This window comes from Apostichopus japonicus, chromosome 17 (assembly GCF_037975245.1).
Source record: "Apostichopus japonicus isolate 1M-3 chromosome 17, ASM3797524v1, whole genome shotgun sequence".
NCBI lineage: Eukaryota > Metazoa > Echinodermata > Holothuroidea > Aspidochirotida > Stichopodidae > Apostichopus > Apostichopus japonicus.
This window is the reverse complement of record NC_092577.1, coordinates 7,929,951-7,948,458: the sequence shown is the minus strand read 5'-3', so window position 1 is coordinate 7,948,458 and position 18,508 is coordinate 7,929,951. Positions and strand designations below refer to the sequence as shown.

Below are 18,508 nucleotides of genomic sequence, written 5' to 3'. Positions count from 1 at the left end.
ACCACCACTCCCCCAGCTCCTCGTACATAAAAGTAAACGCACATACATTCCGACATGAATCGAGATATCTACATAAATTACCGTGTATTCAGTTAAAACTTGGCAAAAATATATGGTGTATGTACTTACTAATAAAATATCACATGAAGGATAATTTGATAAGTTCTTGACTTTTGTGTTATCAGTTCGCAGATATGATTTATTTTTCTTGTTGTTTTTTCTTTTTATTGAGGTAAAAACTGTAGGGCAGTGTACTTATTTATTCATTATAAATGGGATGTATGGACGAAAAAAAACCTGCTTGTTAAATGTTGCGCTGTATATATATATATATATATATATATATATATATGTATATATATATATATATATATATATATATATATATATGTTGTGATGTGATGTAACTTTGTGACACTCTTACCCAAAGGCAAGATATATTTTCACATAAATTGGATACTCCTCGAAAATGGCTGTGACCCGGGGGTCGTTGTCTTGGTTATAACAGACTGGTGGTCCTCCTTCAGAAAAATAATATAGACGAGAAATTATGCATTCTGATAAATATTTAGGCTAGAAATTAGGTCCACATAATTCGATCTACACGTAAACTTGTACGAATATCTTCTTTTAATTATTGTATAGGTTTGTATTTCTTGTCTAGGGTGTACACCCCCACGCCCCACCCCTTCCCCCCCCCCCTCCGGTAAGTGATTTATTTGTTATCTAGGTTAACAACCTTTGCTTAGTGTAAAGCAACATAACGTTAATGTTCCTGAATGGACAGCACATACATATAACTGTGTGCAACAAAAGGGAGCAAATTCTGAACGTATACAAAAACGAAAAATCAACTAAGAAAGCTCCCTTAATGTGTTTACTAGGACATGACGTTTGACTTCATGACTTGGCGTGGTGCCCGATTAAATTTCGGCTTAGAGGACATATCAATGTCTCTTCTGTTTTCTATAGCTTCCTGTTTTGAAATCTTCTTAATAGACTGCAGACTCCTGTTATCAAATTGAGCGGAAATCGGGAAATGTATAAACAATATGTTGTAGAATACATGTAGAATACAGATTTAGTGTGGAGTATACACAGTCTAGATTACAACAATGGAGTAAAATGAATTTGTTTCTCCGAGACAAGAGGACAATAATTTGAGTAAACCCTTTACCTGTTACGTGAAGTTTACTTTCTTCAATAACTATTAAAATATCCCGTTTTACGAGTAAAAAGAGTCTCGGGTATACAAGCACGAGGACGTAAAAATTGTACTCCACGGACTCAAGTCATGTAAGATAAGAAAACATAGTTGAGAAATCAATGACATTCTAACTCGTTATCTATACCGATATGCAAAAGATATAAATTAAATCAATAGATCCATGTCTTTGCGTTTAAAGATGGAATAAAGGGTATGCTTATTTACCTTCAAGTGCAGAAACAGTGAACTATATATGACCACGATTATATTTCTCTAGAATGGGCATCGGGCCTGTAGAGTGATTCATGCTAATTATTGTAATGCGCGTGCGCGCTACATTATTGGCATTACCGGCCAAGCGAACGATACCTACACGACTGGACGTTGCAACTTTAAGTACATTTACAGTTACAGAGGCTTGCTACGTAGCCAACTTATTTTGAGCCTGTCTCGGGGCTCACATGCGCCCTCACTTTGTAGGTACCTACATGACTATACTCCCTGGTGTGTTGTCCGCCCAAAATTTAACACCATGAACAACCGAAAAGTTCTTCTTAATACTGCAAGCACTCCACAAGCACTACAAAACTGCGTATTTATGGGCAAATGCAGATCTAGTTGTTATACCTGCACTTACGCTGAGAACATGCTCCTGTTCTCTTAGGCAACATTGGTTCATTCTTTGTGAAATTCCACAGGAGAATTAAGTATCAGTTTACATATAGACATACCAGGTATACAACCAGTGGACACAGGATCAATTCATGTTCCTATACTTCTGTGATACATTGAAAGCTGTTGCATCCGCCCTGTTTGAGACTAAAATGATGTCGATGTTAAAGTTAATGTTTTTATACGATGCCGTTGGTGGTGATTTGTGATTGGTTTTGGAGGGGTGGGGTAAGGGTTGGGGAGGGTGGTACGGGAGGTGTCAGTACTGGATGTAACATTCGATGATGACATTCTCTGGAAATGTAACATGTCGGGTTGACGTCACTTCACAAGTTCACAAGCATTATAATATGTCGAGCGGAGTCGTGAACTTTGCCGGGAGTGAGTTCGGTAACCTGGTGTAGCCTATACATAATATTTTAATAGGATGATCAAATGAGCGCAGGCACGAAACGGAACTCATGGTGTTAGCTTAATTGAGGAAGAAGGTGATTATCCAGGTATGTACTTTCCTCTTTGCCGTTGTGGTTTTATTTTTTTGTCTCTTTATTTCTCGTGGGAGCATACCAAGACATGTATACGATGTGTGGGAAAATGACATAGTGTGCAAAAGATTTCAATTAATTGTAACTTATAGCGAAAAGAAGAGAAAAAGAAGATAAGACCCCCTCCCCCCATCTCTCCCCACATCCATACGATTGTAGCAATACAACATGAAAATCGTACGATAGTGAGTAAAAAGAATTAATTCTTGCTACACACACACACACATATATATATATATATATATATATATATATATATGCAATGGAGGTAAACGACAAAGGCAAATGAATATATATAAATGAAAATCGTAATGAGTTGGAAAATCAAGAACAGTGAAAAAACTTTCAGCCTCCACCGGGATTCGAACCACGGGCCTCCCGCTCTGTACGCGGACACCCTAGCCACTAGGCTATGGACGCTGATTGTATGTCCAGAGGTTCGAAACCGGTAAGGAAGATCGTAATTCCACTGTAGGCGTTTGTCACCTGTATCGAACAATACTAGTTCTGTTTTTGGTGACATATTTTGCCTTACTCTAGAGATCAAACATGATGCTAACCAACTCGAAAATCATTTGTGATTCCTAAAGCCGGATCTCGAAAGAGATACTTTGAACAGACTTTATGTGAATGCAATGGAGGTAAACGACAAAGGCAAATGAATATATATAAAGGAAAATCGTAATGAGTTGGAAAATCAAGAACAGTGAAAAAACTTTCAGCCTCCACCGGGATTCGAACCACGGGCCTCCCGCTCTGTACGCGGACACCCTAGCCACTAGGCTATGGACGCTGATTGTATGTCCAGAGGTTCGAAACCGGTAAGGAAGATCGTAATTCCACTGTAGGCGTTTGTCACCTGTATCGAACAATACTAGTTCTGTTTTTGGTGACATATTTTGCCTTACTCTAGAGATCAAACATGATGCTAACCAACTCGAAAATCATTTGTGATTCCTAAAGCCGGATCTCGAAAGAGATACTTTGAACAGACTATATATATATTCAATTGGTGCTGTGGCCGAGTGGATAAAAGCATTTTGCATTTGAAGCAATGTGTCTTAGCGATCGGGCGATTCCGGGTTCGATAGTAAGGTGGGGTTTTTATCCAAGCGCAATCTACGGTGTTCCATGCATCTTAAATGACTTTCTAAATTGAAAAGATTCAAAATTTAAGTTAAATTGTTGATCTGGAAGCCACCCGACGTGTAAGTTGTAATCCATAAGCCCTTGCGGGCTTCTCCCACATTTGTGGTCGCTTATGCGTCGTAAAAAATAACTACTGACTATTATTAGTATTATGAATATTATATGGATTTGAAACAAATGCACGTAATTACTGACCGATTCCTTTCCCGGTGGTCTATTGTTTTTTCTTCTCTTTTTTTCCGAGATTGGGGGTGGTACTGACATGTAGAAAATCAGAGACGGGGAGGGGGAGGGGATGGGAGAAGAGAGGAGGGGAGGGGAGTGGAGGGCAGGATCAAACCAATTGCCAATGAATGGGGATTTAATTTAAATTTCCAGCTGTGGCAGCACTATGCCAGCTTGACACGTACAGTATACATGCAATATAATTCATGTCAGTTGTGCCAACGGTAACGAATGGATTTGTACTTTAAACTTCTTTTCTTTTATTTTCTTTTTCCTTGGAATGTAACTTCTCGGATGCAATTTGTTTAACATGACAACTGTAATTTAACATTTTCAATTCTTATTTAAAACTTTCCACGTTCCCAGAGGTACTAAACTGGTTCGAAGCCTGATCTAAGACGCTTAATACCTTTGCTCTTTACCATTTATTATTATCGAACTTGTCATTTTTGAGGCCGTATAAGTGTTATGGTTCCGACTGAGTTGTATTGCGGCGGTATCTGAGGAACAGACGTAATGGTCTATGTACTAGGCTACAAAGTCCAGTCGCTTTTAGCAGATGAACTCAGCTATTTAAAAAGAGCAATCTCCCAAAAGTTAAAAAATAAAAGTGTTATAAAACAGCCTGCTCTGATATGTAAGTAGTTTTCAAAGGTCTGCAACATATGACATTTCTGCCTCCTTTTTTTTATACATGTCAATTTCTGATAAGCATAGACGGGTATCAATTCGCATTTAACAAAGACTTTATCATTGAGATTTGATATACATGTCATGCCGCAACATCGATCGATCGATCATCCTGTCCTTCATTATCCTATATCGATTTTACTATTTGATGGTTAACAATATGTGATAATTCTGTATCTTGTTATTTTTCGCGCTGCCAAATGTTATCTGTTATCCTAATAATTTTTAATGGTAAAGGTTATGGTAGTCCATTTTAATGGCGGCACCGGAAGTATGTTAGTACCCAATATGTCGCTACCTGGAGGAACATCGAGGGTAGCACCGGAAGTTGTAGGCGTTGTTTTCAGCTGTTATAATGGATCGTTGATGATTAAAACATTCTCCACAGGTTGACTGCTATGACATGCTTGCGTTTGCAACTTCAGTTGCCTCGCTTGTCAAATATACGTTGGAATGTACTGTGATGATATTACATAAGCCCGTGTTCACACTTTGGTAGCGCAATCTTTTACCGCAAGGGCGATGATGAACTTCGTAGTGTTAAAATTCACGTAAACGTGGCGATGTCGTGATCCACCGGAGGAACTTTAACCTGAAAGAACGATCGGGGGGGGGGGGTGGATTACATGATCCGAGATCTCCAGATTCTTACCCTCGTCAATTCCTCATAAAACACAGACCGACACACGTCTACTAACCGACACACCGACTGTATAGTATACGTAGTAGTGTTATAACAATCGTCGTGACCGTGTCCACACTTTCGTAATGTCTTTCGTTCGACGTCGATCCGCCACCCGTTCTTAAACATGGACGCGACACGGGTCAACTTAATCACCTACCCGACGGAAAAAAGCAAGATCAAAGTTCGTAAGCCTTGTTCACATTTTAGGACGCAAGGGGAGGGTTGAGGGGGGGGGGTGGGGTGGAATCTGATACCGCAAGGGAGATCTACTTCGTAGTGTTAAAAGCTCTCGTTCTCAGGATCAGAATCCGAAAATCGTAATCACTAAAGTTTTCGTAGAATCCTGACCCCGTCAGGACGATCAAGATTACAGTCTGAACGCTCAGGGATTGCACGTGACACGAGATGTCCGGTTACTTTCCGTTGACACTTCCAAATATGCCCAGACGGGTATGGCAGTGTAGAATCCCTCTCCCCCTCCCCTCCCTCCCCTCCCATCCCCCTCCCCTCCACTCCCCTCTACTCCCCCTGAAGAAAAGATAATTTTGTTTATGTATACGAAAACATAAGGCTGTGTTGACATGCATTGCATGTTAGTTATTTTTATTCAAGGTCTTTTATTTGTCTTAAAAACATTATTATTCAGGCTGGGATATCCGCTTGCGTGTTAGTTACTTCATATATGTTAATGTTCTATGTATTCGTTATCTGTTAAAGGACATGAACTAAATTTGGCGCCAAATATTATCACGCTATAATCTTTCCAAAGAGCTTTCATGCATGGTCACATTGTGTTCATACATAAACAAGCATTACTCTGACGGCCTCAATAATGGATCACCCTGCTTCCCCTCTCTCGTTCAAAAAAAAAAAAACCGTCTGATCATTAGAAGGACATGTGAACGTATAATTTACATTCTTATTACATGTCTCTATAGCGTACATTTTGTAACACATTATGTTTTTTTTTTCTTATGCACCATTATTTCGGAAGCATTTTAGGGCAGTGGTGGCCACAAGTAAGGAGGGGAAATTCACCAATCATAATGCCCCATCCCTCCCCCGTTACCCCTCCCCTGCTCCACCAACTAAACCAGCTGTGGTAAAACTGAAAAACTTTCTCTTACGTCTACATTAGAATTTTTTTCGTAATGAATAATATGCAAACAAAAGGATACTTCTTCCGGTGCTTCCTCCCCCCCCCTCCACACTTGACCCCTACCGGGGCTTTCATACACGTTCTGGCAATGAAACTTAATTTCTCTCTGAAATGTATTTCGGTCGTGAATTTCACATAGCTAAAGAAAACCAACTTACAAGTCTCGAGGACTCCCGCCAAAGCTTCAAAAAAAATCATTCATCCTTTTCCCACGCGCTTCTTTTTATGTGTGCGTGTGTGCTTCAAAGACGCTCGTGGAGAAAAAGAAATATCACAATAATGCTATAAATTCTGAAGGCGTTGCCTCTTGGACCACCCCCCCCCCCGGGCCCCCCCCCTCACAACGACTTTGCAAAATAAATTCTATAGGAATTGAACTTCTCTCTCCCACACATGTATAGGTAATTTGAATTTAAACTCATAACCAGAGAGCAACAAATATATGAGAAAGCTGGGCTTCTAGGAGATCCTTTCAATCACCCTACCCCCCCCCCCCCCGCTCCCTCCTTCGGCCTACACCTGGACCTACTCTAGGGCCCTCATGAACACTCCAGCGAAACTATATAGCATTGAAATTCTAGTGAGTTGAAAAATCCAGAACAGAGAAAAACTTTCAGCCTCCACCCGGATTGGAACCCGGGCCTCCCGCTTATATGCGGACACCCTAACCACGAGGCTATGGACGCTAATTGTATGTCCAGGGTTTCGAAACCGGTAAGGAAGGTCGTAATTCCGGTGTGGGTGTTTGTCGCCTGTATCGAACAATGCTAGTTCTCTTTTGGTGACCTTTTTACCTTGCTCTAGAGATCAAACATAATGCTAACTCTAATTCCGTTGTTATTCCTATAGCCGGATCTCGAACTACCATATATAGGTAGAAATATATCCTAACTTGAATTTGAGAATTATTTCCAATACCAGGGACTATAAATTATGTTCTCTTGACATTGACAACATAAAGGGAAAACCATTCGCATCTTCCGTATTCTATTGTATTTTCTTCTTTTGTTATTTCCGTAACGAAGCATATACAGAACGAACGTGACACTGTGACGGAACATCATATCTGTTATCAGTTATTGATGTATCGGTCTTCCCCTTGGTAAGGCTATTTGGAAGGCTTTTCTCTTGCCCAAGTCAGTTTCGAAATAAATCAGCAAAGAATCAATCGCGAAGAAGTCAATATCATTGATGAATTGTGCTTATTCGGTCAGTGATTTGATTAAAAGGTTGTGAAGACTCTCGCACAAAGAAATTTCTAATGTCGGTAATCTGACCTAGTTTTGAATGCGGTGTAACAGAAGTGTTAGACACCACCATCGATCCCAGAAAATACACACACACACAGCTTGCTACCGTCGGTAATTAGACACTAGTGTACAGTCAATACATGCAGCTACGGCCAATACCCATAACACAGTGTAAAGAGCAGCGATGAACATCTCCGCAGGGAGTTGTTATGTTGTTATTCAGCAAATGAATGTATTTGAAAAAAACAATGGAAGAAAGGTTAGCCCCAAAGACAAAAGCTAAACAACTCACTCCCAATTCCCTTCCATCGAATCTGTAACCACGTGATCAAGTCGTTGTTACGCCAAGTAATTCTTCCCGAGTCCCTTCCAAGTCTGACGTGAGAAACAGAGTAGGTGGGTGTGGGCAGGGGAGTAGAAGGGGCTCAGAGGGGATACAGGCCCGTGAATAATTAGGAGCCCCGTGGAAATATGGGATACGGACTTTTTTCTGCATTTTCCTGAACACTTCAAAAATTGTCCCTGGTGGCCGACCTTATACTCACGACGACACTGGTCCCTCGAAAAAGGATGTAATTACTACACATGACCTTATTAAACTAAAGGTTGGTGTGCGATCTACAGTGTATTGTGTATCTCCAAAGATCAGATGTATGTTATGCATCATCTTAGCTAAAAGGCTGAGACGTAAAGAAATATTTTATTACCAACTTATATAATGTTTCCACTCGAGTCAACAATATTTGTTTGCAATATATAGTATCAACCCTAATAAATTGTATTCTCGCAAGAGCCTCTAAAAATGCATTTGTATTTGATCATTGAAATGTTAAACTTATACCTATTTTTGAACCACTGAACATTTTATGGGTGGTTGTGTCCCCTCAGGAATGGTGTCTAAAAGCTTCTTCTCCTTTTTTTTAAATATATTGGAAATTGGATATGGTTTGTTTTCGGTAGCTCTTATAATAAAGAAAATTACAGGAAGTATACCTTGGGTGAACACATCGGACAATTGAGGCAATTTTAGACCGTTTTAGACCTTGAAAGAGCAGCGTTGGAAATTTATAGGCAGGTGATTAAGGAGGCTTGTTTACAAGTGTTAAGAAAGATGCGAATCCTGTAGCTAAAAAAATTGCATGGTCAAAGATTGGATAATTGAGGGCGCAATTAATGGCCAACGTGTCAGCTATCTATTGAGCTGTAACCTTATCTGCAAGGATAAGACAACCCATTACTAAGACGGTTGAATGTGTAACTAATTGCCGAAATGGTACAGAGTTTGCTATCACAAGATGACCACGTTTCGCAATACCACTACCACTATAGTTCTATATTCGAAAACAGCCCCATCAATTTGCAGGGTTGTGCCTATCATACAGAAATTCGCATCTTTTACCTCAATACTTGATAATTACATTCAATGCACCATTTTGTATCGGGATAATTTTTAACATCGTTGCTAAACTTTAAACGATTTTGGGTAATAGATGGCGCTACTCGTCAATGTTAACTATGGATGACAAACCATTCATTTCTTAATTTTCTGCCAGATGTCGCAGCGGCGTTTCACTCAGCCACACCATTGTTTGATACACCTGACTACTAATCTAATGGCGACTTACGAAACTTGTAGTCTTGCAGCCTTGTATAGCCTTGCAGGTGAGTGTTGACTTCAGTCTAACGGGTAAGTCTTGTAATTTCTCAAAGATAATATACCTTTGCCGGTCGGCTCATTCAAAACATTCAAAACTTGCTGAATATATATATATATGTAATTTACTACCAAATTAAAATTATCTGGACATTGATTACAAAAATATTGGGAGGGGGAAAACCGAAATAGAAAACTGTCTTCGTGAAGGTGATTGAAGACCCTGATATGGTAGCAATGCTTTCGATACAACTCGCCTCTTCTATTAGTCACAGAAGAGATCAAATGAGTTCATTGCCAATTAAATAATTACTTGTCATGGTTATCCATGCATAGACTGGAAATAACGTATACAGCATATTAATGAGGGCGGTAAAACCTAATTGGGTAAAATAGTAAATAGTTGGATATCATGAAGCAGAACACGCATGTTATCAATTTGCATTTAGTCAAATCATTCGCTCAACCCAGTTGAGACTATTTTTCATGTACTGTACTCCCTTCACCTCAGTGCCCTTTTACTGATGGCATGTGCAGTAGGAATATTCCTTTTTTCTATCAGACAAAGGTTAGGAACTGTTCATACTGCCATTATGAGTGCTGTGAAGCATGATATGGGAGGACAGTTTATAGTGGTATTAGCATTATAATCATATAAAGGTTAGGAACTGTTTGTACTGTCAGTATGATTGCTCTGGGAGAAGGAAGTTGGGATAAAATGTTATTAGTATTGCAACAACAACAACAATCTGAACTCGCGCAAATCGCTTATGATGATTTAACTCTGTATTTTTCTATACGTAGAAAACTATTTAGGTAAAAAATAGATAAATAAATAAAAGATAAATACTGTTCTCCTATACCATGCTTCACAGCACTCCTACTGACAGTATGAACAGTTCCTAACCTTTTTCTGATTTCTAATGCTAAACAATTTAATTTATAAACAAACCAAAGCGGTAACGATCTATGCGTAGCCATGCTTCCATGCTTAATATGCCTTTAAAGTAGAGATAAAACAAAAGAGTCCATTGTTTATTCCCCAACATGGCTGCATCCGATCCCCAAATCCAGTGGTTCCTTCCTTCGTTCCAAGCCCTGCTACCTACCTATACTACCACAATGTACCATAATAGTGAAAGGTACAAATAAAAACAGTGATGTGAACTACCAGCATCACATCTCTATAGTAACATAGCTTGGCAGCGTGCCACGGTAAACTATTTAAACACATTGCAGCAGTGAGGTACGTTATAGCCTACATTAAAGGCAATATTACTCCCCGTCCCCTACTCACCGACCCCTCCCCCGTTGAACCCCTTACACGAGGTGCCAACTGCATCCGCTTCCACTCCCACCCCTCCTCTTGCCCCTTCTTCCCCGTAAGTACCAGTTGAACTGTTAATCTGTCATTAAAAGAGTCTGTTCGATAACTCCATATACTAGTATAGTAGAGCATCACGTGATCACAGAGATACATCGGTGGCGCGTGCAAAGGTAGATTACTGGGTCACGCCACTTCTCTATAGCTAGCTAGTCTGTACATCTTACCTGTGTATAGGTAGGTGCATGGTGTAGATGTTGTGACAGCAGAGTAATAATACCGTACGTTGTGTATTTAGCATGTCAGGCCGGATACACGCTCCAGTGTATAATTGTACTCGAATGACTGTGAACTTCCGCAACGAGTCCACTCTTCTCCGTTACCAGTACTACTAAGTGGTCTTTGACGACCCTTAGAGGAAACGGTACCTCTTATCACACACCGTTTGGGAAGTTGCATCTGTTTACAAAGTAAGCAACTCGAATCACCTCAAAATGCTGTGAATATTTAATATAAAACACCTAGTACACACTAGTGAGTATAGAGATAGCGTATAGTATTGCCAGTATGGGTAATAGACATCTCCATATACGCTCTCCGCACTGCCATTTACCGTACAAACCTGTAAACCTATACCGCCTGCCGTTTGATAACTTTGATATCTTTCGCAGAACATCACAGTCATCTTTTAGTAATATTATGATTATTTTGCAGTTGACAGTGTCTCAGTTGCATTATGTACCGCAGACCGCTTTATGAATTTCATATCAACGCCAAGCGATGTCTGATGCCGTGAGTGACGTCACGAATGGAAGCAATTGCTTACAAGACAAGCCTTCGTAACATTTATACTGAATTATGAAAACGGTGTGCAGCGGCGGCTGTTAAGTGACACAATGAGTCATTGCCAATGTAAAGTGTAATTATCCTGGACGTGTTTACTGACAAAATTGGAAGACGATCTAGTCGACATTTATATCCAGTTAGATATGTGTGTGTCGGTTTAACTTCTCTCTCTCTCTCTTTCTTGATTTCTCTCTTTCTTGGCTTGTCAGGCGAGATTTAATATCATATTTTGTTATATTGTTGCAGATTATGGAAAGACTCTTGGACAGTTACCATAGTGATATAAAATCAGAGTTGGTGACACAGTGTATCAAGTAATTGGAGGAACGAGGGAAATCAAGACTACAATAAGGAAAAAGAACTATTGGAGGATTAGAAAAGGAGGTCTTTTTTGCTTACTGGAAGTGTTTATTAGTTCTTGTCTAATGTTCCGTCTTGTGGCAGCGATTTAGACTACATTAGACACCTGAAGAGATCAGGCAACTGACCAGCTTTTCGCCCCAAACAGGATCCCGGGAATTAATGTCAAAGCGATCATTTTAGTGCAAGCAAAGTCGCTGTATACAACTTGGTTAAACATTAACTCTCTTTCTTATGCCAGAATGGAAGATTATTACTACTCCATGAGCTACAGTGGTACATTGACAACTTGTAGCTTGCCTGGAAAACATTATAGCATTATTATTTTCAATTGTACACTTTCTGTCTTTGGAATATTATCAGCAGCATTCCTAATTTCGATCATATTGACCAAACGTCAATTGAGATCATCGACGTTTACGTTTTTAAACCATCTGATTTGGGCATTCGTCTTAAAACTGATTCTAAACGGTGGCATATACACTGAAGAAGCGTTTGACCCATGCTGGCGTGTAGGTAACTCCATCTGTATGATAATAAAATTCGCGGAACCGGTTACCACGTACAGTGTTGTTGTTTTCTTAATTGCAGTCGCTGCAGAACAGTGCCAGAGATATCGGACTGCAGACAGGTCTAGTAATCGAGGAGGTTCTGGAACTTCGAAGGGTCTTCGAGTATTTTTCTTGTACATTCTAGTGTTCCTATTAAGCACTCCGGATCTTATTAACGCCTTATCTTTGCTGTCGAAACCCAGTTATTCAATCACGAACTGTGAGTCTTACGAACATCAAACGCTCGTCATGTACATTGTTATGTCAAGTAAGCAATGCTGTCTAGAATACATTCTACCTTTATTCTTTCTTTACATTATGATTATTGTGATTTTCATTCGTATGATAAGGTCAAGAGTCACCGCACCTGCGCAGACGACCACATCATACGTCAACCGTCGGCCACCGAGGTATTTTGCCCTGCTGGTAGCGACCGCCCTCGCCTACACCGTCGGTTATTTTCCTCGATATGCATTCACGTTTGCTCACCTTGGTATGCGCCTATTTAGTCTGAATGTAGAAAACAATGAATTTTTGGGTCATTTACATGTAATCGACAGAATTTTTGCACTCATTCCACCTGCGTTTTTCCCACTTTTTGTCTTGACGTTATCTCGGTCACACCTGGAATCCGGGAAAGAGATATTTTATCGTATTAAAGTTCGGATGAGCGGGAGAGGCTGGAGATCGGGCAGTATGACAGAGGCGAACGGACAGGACGAATCTCTTAACATTGGGATGGACCAGCTGGGTTATTCTTCATAATGAGATCTCATGACGTCATTTATCAGTGGACGAAATGGTGTCTCAAAAGAAAGTGCGATGTGCAAAAATGGTTCCCGGATAACTTCTTACAGTGTTCTATGTAAGCGGCGCTGGACCCGTTGCGAGAGTAATCCGGCTTTGCATTTTTTCTTCTGGTCTCCAGTTACTTCGAAGAAACCATTGTCAGTATTCATTCGTTATTAAAATTAACAAGAATTTAACGCAGGCTTTGGGGTATTGTGTCTTACCTGAAAAAAAGAGACGGGAAAACACACACAAACGTACGCATATGTGTTTTACATTCAGAATGAGGACTCCGTAGTTCTTTCCATTGTTCAAATACACATACTTTAACCATAACAATACCCTAAACAAAAGAATTCTTCGGAGGACGTAGTGATTCTTTTGAAAAGACGTTTGAGGAATGGTTTTACTTTGTTCAAGTCCTCAGTCAGAATACAAAACAAGTGCACGCACACAGCCCAGCCAAATGCAGGGGAAAGCATTGAAGCATTGAAAGGAGCAGAAACAATGGTCAAGTAATTATAACATTTCTCCGTTCTGACATCGTGAGCCTAGGATATCATGTTTCGTTATGAAAGCATTCAGTGGTAACCAATGATTAGTCTAGGCATAATGCACGACTTGCTAGAAGGCGGATTGCATTAAATATTTGCACTTGTGTAAACAATTGCAGCTAAACCTTATAACGCTCAGATAATGTTAAATTAATTGCATTTGTTAATATATGTGTTTATGTGAAGTCACATTCCAAAATGGATACTTAGATGTTGTCCGCACATTACTGTTCTTAATGTATTAATAACTGCAGACGATTTGTAACCTTGTTCATGTTTCTTGTTTTAAATAGTTCCACCGTAGATACTTAACTTACGAGACTTTTTCCATGGCGAAATAAGCTTAATAAGATAACTCGCAATGTAAATACTGCATTTTGCTATTTAAGTACAATATATTATCACAAAGAATGGAGAAAATCCCCTCAGAGGTTGGTAATTGTGAACTTTTCACTTTCACAACTACAAATAGAGGGCAAAATTACAATCGGAAAGTTCATTTTGCTTTAGCGAAAAGGAAATGACTTCTTTCTTTCTAATTTTTGGGAGGAAAGAAAACTATCAATCAAGGACTAATGTCTTCTAACTTATTTTAACGGATTAGCTTGTGCTTTCAAAAGGGAAGAATTATGTATTGCGTTTGGATGCTCTAAAGTACTAACTTATCTTTAATTTAGAGTCCACGGTTTGGTAAAAAAATCTGGACCATACATTTCAAGATTCATAAAAGAAGGGATAGCAGACGCGAGTCCAGGCAGGTTTGATGGTGTAGAAACTTCCTAAAATGGAGAATTCTCTCTGTTTTTAAATTACAGTATAACCTGGTCAATCTTTACTCGTCACGTGATTGTTGGGTGTCCGAGTTTGTACAAACTTTCGGGATGAGGAAGAGGTCCTGTAGGTTTAGTCAGTTTGCCAACAGTATAACTATCCTTACACATCGCAATTGATTTATTTCAGAGGAGGAGCTAGGATTTTAAAATAGGGATGTGTCCCTGTGGTCGTTGTAGCCGACTCCCATAAAGAGGAGGACCAGGCGGAGGGGGAAAAGGACGGGATCCGGGGGTCCCTCTCTAATATTTTAGACGCATATTGGTGTTTCTGAGGCATATTTGGCCTACTAATTCAGTTTATAATTAGGTCAACAAGCAAATCGCGTAAGTAAATACTTTAAATTGTTTGTAAGCGGGAAGAAGAGGGTGGGGGGGGGGGAAACATTTATACCTCCATACCTTCTCTGGATCTGTGCCTGTAGTCAGGGAGGATTAGTATGCCAATCTATAATGTAAGAATTTGCTTTGCTAACCTGGTTACAATAGAAAGGTTTTATTGTTAGAATATGAAATCAAATACTAACTGGAAATATGGTTTAATGAAATATTAGTTCATATTTAATTTAATTGCCAACATGTGTTTGCCGACTTGTCTATATATTTATATTGAAATATTTCTAATTAATTACTGGTGAACACTTAATTTGATTGAATACCATCTTGAGTCGTTGGATTCGCTGCAAGTGTAATTGAATATTTTCTGGCGAGTGATTAATCTCTTATGAGAGATTAACATCTCTCATAAGAGATTAATATCAATTTCTTTTCCAATTGTTGGTTTTATACCAAACCAACAACTTGAAAAGAAACTGATATTCACGCAATAACCTTTCACGACCACCGCCAAGGGGTTATGAACCGGGGGCACTGGGGGAACGTGCCCCCTCCCACAACACTTTTTTTTCTAAAATAGCAAATACAATGTGCCCCTTTGATGAAGAACTGCCTTTGGATATCTTAAGCCTTTGTAAATTTTAATATTTTATTTTAATTATTCACGTGCACCATAATAGTATTGATAGCATACTAACACATCATATTTAAGTGATATGGCCGGTGTGCATCGGCTTAAAACAGAACGAGTGGTGGTTGTGGAATAAGAAAGTGCCCCTCTGATGTTGTGCCCCCACCCCTCACTTTTTTAAGCTTCTTACCTCCTGCCCCCACCCTAGTATTTCTTACCCTGTCGAACTACTCCGCCTCCACATTGCCCCACTTCCTTTGAAACCAGGACTTTGTAAACGGGGTCATCATACCGTGCAGGTGCGTCGACAGTTAGGTCGGGTCTCCACGAAGACTAGGTCACCGGGCCCTATATTTGAAGTCTTCGTTTCCCTAAGGTATATTATAAATATCTGCAGAATACGTTTCTCTTTATACCACATTGCCTCGGGCCTCTACATTGACCCCGTACCATGGGACTGTATCCCGCCGTCCCCCCTCCTCATCCCGCACTGGCCATGACGTCTACTCCTAGCTGGTGTAATATTGAGGTTTCAAAAAAGAACACCACATAATGCCTCCAGTAATGATCGTAAAATAAGATAAAGCCAAATCAGTTTCAGGTGATCCAATACAATTTCAAGCATTTTATAAATACGACGCAAAGCATTTAACATTGAAAAAGGAAATATTAGGAAAATTAACAATAATTTGAATGTCATATGTTGATGATTCTATATATAGATGTTGAAATAAACTTCAAACTATAGCCTGCGTGTCTTTTTTTTTTTGGTGTATACAAATACGGATTGGTTGTGGTTCACGTGACTCACGGTTCTTGGAATACGCTGTCTGTACGGGGTGGGTCAGTGGGTGGGGTAAGGAGTGGGGATTACTTTCAATTGATCTGTCCCTTTCTTTCACCCCCCCCCAAAAAAAAAAAACTTTTATTTTCATTATGCGACGAAATATTCAGGTAAGAGTGGTTGACGACAACATCTTTTGCCTGAATTTTGAGTCCCCTGATATTTTGGGGACAGTCTTCCCCTCCCCCCCCCATCCCACTCCACCCGCCTATACTCCATCTAAGAAGTAAGTTTACTCATTCTCGCGTTAATTATATATGAGTCTCACAATCCTGCCTTACCCCAACATAAAGGCAGTTTTTCTTTACGTTTCTATACGAGAAGAAACAATCTGTTATGATAAAACAAAACACTATATGCTTAATAGACATCAGGTGCTTCAAAATGTGTCGGTATACCACAACCAAATACATATATTACATATATATATTTATATATATATATATATATATATATGTATATATATATATATATATATGTATATAAATATATGTATATATATATATATATATATATATATATATATATATATATATATATATATATATTTATATATATTATACCGAATGTGTTTTGTTGTATTATATTTCACAAAGTACTCTTGACTTCTGACCTTCAAGGAATGCATGCCTATGGCAATACGCCATGAAGGTCTTATCATGGACTTAGTCGCACGCAATGATTGTGTGCTATGTTTACAATAACACCGGATTATGTTACTCTATATGCGAGCGACATTATTGTGACGTTAGATACCATGCTCAACTCTTCCTCCTGTCCATAATGTGGGCTGAGTTCACATAATGATGTAATAGTTTAGAAAAATCGTTATTAAGACTGATTTGAAGAAACATGTTGAAAATCATATTCTTGAAAAGCAGTCAACAACCCACAGAAGTATCTTGCGATTCGGTCTTGGGGTTGAGACCAGCACATTGAAACAGTTCGCGGCAGTGGCGTAGCCAATGGGGGGGGGCTTGGGTGGGGGCGACAGCCCCCATGAAAGCTTGTCGCTCCCCCAGTCGCCCCCCCCCCCAACTGGGATTTTGGGTGTCGAAAAAAATTACATGTGCGAAAAATATATCATTGGTCTGAATGGTTTCGAATAACCATGATTACCACTCATGAACGACCTTTCGACCGCAGACCGGCAGTAGGCTATAGTTGCATAGTGACATAGCGCATAGGCCGGGTTTTCACTTCTGGGACGTACCCTGATGCTCTTAAAACCGCTAAAAAAAAACAAATTTTCAAGAAAGGAGACAATACTATCACTGAGAATCAGTCTATCACCCTAATAATGTTTCAGACGCAATCTTTGATCATGTCAGTTTGACATATATTTCGGTCATTCAGTATGTTACTTGGCTGAAAGCCCAGTCAATCTTTCCTTATTTTCTACGCGCAATTTGCAGATTTGTCGAAAAATGTCAATGCCGGTGTCAAACTCACAATTTTGTGGTATGACTCCCAGGACGGCAAGTCGAGAAAACTCGCATGCAGTCGCGGAGGATAGCTTCTTTCGCCTATAGTATGTCCGGGGACATTTTGGGGCATCGTTCCTATAGGCCTATATCTGAGGCCCTGGGGTCATTCCTTGACCGACTTGGTGCAATATAATGTGCCCATTTCGAAGTAAATGTATTCATAGATTGTTAGTTGCCATGGGTTTGAACAAATGAGGGGTATTCTATCCTGAAACATTGGGCAAAATGGGGCTGGGGTTTCCAGTTCGCCGCATCATTTGTCAACTTGCCCTGGGTTCTAATGTTGATGTCAATTGGAATCACTAATAACAGAAATAATCTACAAAAATTAAGGCCGCATGAACTTTATTGCAGATTTCCTGAGTGACGAATTTGTAATTTTCTCCCGAAATCACGCAACTAGATGGCTGCTATCCAGCCTGGCAAGTGCCATCTCCAGCGATCTGGCAGATATTGAAATCTGAAATTTTCTTGGTACGCTCCGCTTAGATAGTACTTGCGGCCGGAATACTCGAATCGCTTACGTCCCCCCCCCCCCCCCCATGTTGCAAATCGGATTGACGCCCCTGCTTACAAGGCTTGGGAAGTGTCGATTCCGACGATCTAGGAGGCCTTTTTAGCTAAAAATTCTCGATACGCTGCGCGCCAACTCATGGTGGCGCTCCGCTTAGATAGTAACAAGACGCCCTCCCAGGAAATGGTCAAGCCCCCCAGCGCCCC

General features: G+C 39.9%; 2 protein-coding genes and 1 long non-coding RNA gene across 3 annotated transcripts in view; all 3 read left to right on the top strand.

The window, feature by feature from the left end:
- Positions 1–18,508, top strand: part of LOC139984541 (NLR family CARD domain-containing protein 4-like) — a 313,255-nt gene that overhangs the window by 178,508 nt on the left and 116,239 nt on the right. The gene's annotated exons all lie outside the window — the stretch shown is intronic.
- Positions 1–18,508, top strand: part of LOC139985136 (C-C chemokine receptor type 1-like) — a 76,407-nt gene that overhangs the window by 4,938 nt on the left and 52,961 nt on the right. The gene's annotated exons all lie outside the window — the stretch shown is intronic.
- LOC139984688 (uncharacterized) lies at positions 1,797–16,204 on the top strand. Its single transcript, XR_011799146.1, has 3 exons — positions 1,797–2,379; positions 9,136–9,269; positions 11,653–16,204. It is a non-coding gene; the product is annotated as an uncharacterized lncRNA (long non-coding RNA).